The sequence below is a fragment of the Elephantulus edwardii genome, unplaced genomic scaffold (assembly GCF_000299155.1).
Source record: "Elephantulus edwardii isolate Elephantulus edwardi_28Jun2011 unplaced genomic scaffold, EleEdw1.0 scaffold00053, whole genome shotgun sequence".
In the NCBI taxonomy this organism is placed as follows: domain Eukaryota; kingdom Metazoa; phylum Chordata; class Mammalia; order Macroscelidea; family Macroscelididae; genus Elephantulus; species Elephantulus edwardii.
This window is the reverse complement of record NW_006399803.1, coordinates 14,064,449-14,065,421: the sequence shown is the minus strand read 5'-3', so window position 1 is coordinate 14,065,421 and position 973 is coordinate 14,064,449.

Genomic DNA, 973 nt, shown 5'->3' with positions numbered 1-973 from the left:
TGGAGAAGAGTATTGAGGGTACCATGGACTGCTAGGAAAACAAACAGATTCATCCTGGAGAGGGTTAAACCAGGCGACTCCCTGGAGGCAAGGATTCTGAGGATCCGTCTAACATACTTTGGACATGTTATAAGGAGGGACCTGTCCTTGGAGAGGGACATCATGCTTTGGAGGGTGGAGGGGCAGTGCAGGAGGGGAAGGCCCTCTATGAGGTGGATTGATTCAGTGACTGGGGTAATTGGGATGGGTGTATCAGAGATAGTGTGATTGGCATAGGACAGAGCAGGGTTTAGGGCTGTTGTACATAGGGTCGCTATGAGTCGCAAGCGACTCAACGGCACATAACAACAACAACAACCTGTAAGGAGCACCCTAGTTACACTTTCTTTAAGACATATTTGTTCATTCTTTTTGGCAATTCATGAAATATTCTCTATTCTTCTCTAATACCATAACTGAAAGGCATCAATTTTTCTTGTTATCCTTATTCATTTTTCTACTTTCAGATTCATAGGAATCAAAAAGACTGTGGTTTGTATCAGATACCTCTTATTATTAATTCATGTTGTTTCCCATTAGTACTTTGGAGAGGTCCTTGAAGACAGATTTTCCCAAAGCAACATATCTTTTGTTTTCTTGCCTGTTGGTGTCTAGGGTATTGATTGTAGATTCAAGTAACAGTAAATCATTAACAAGTTCAATCTTTTCTTCATCTTTCATAGTATTGTCTATTGAGCCAGTCATGAAAATTACTGTTTTCTTTACATTGAATTGTAATCCACACTGAAGGCTAGACTGTTTAATCTTCTGTAGCTAAGTGTTTTAAATCCTCCTCCCTTTAAACATGCAAGGTTGTGTAATCTGCATAATGCAAATTATTGACTAGTCTTCCTCTAGTTTTCATACCACATTTTTATTCATAAAGTTCAGTTTCTCAAAAGTTTTGCTCAGCATGTAGACTGAAAGCTATAGA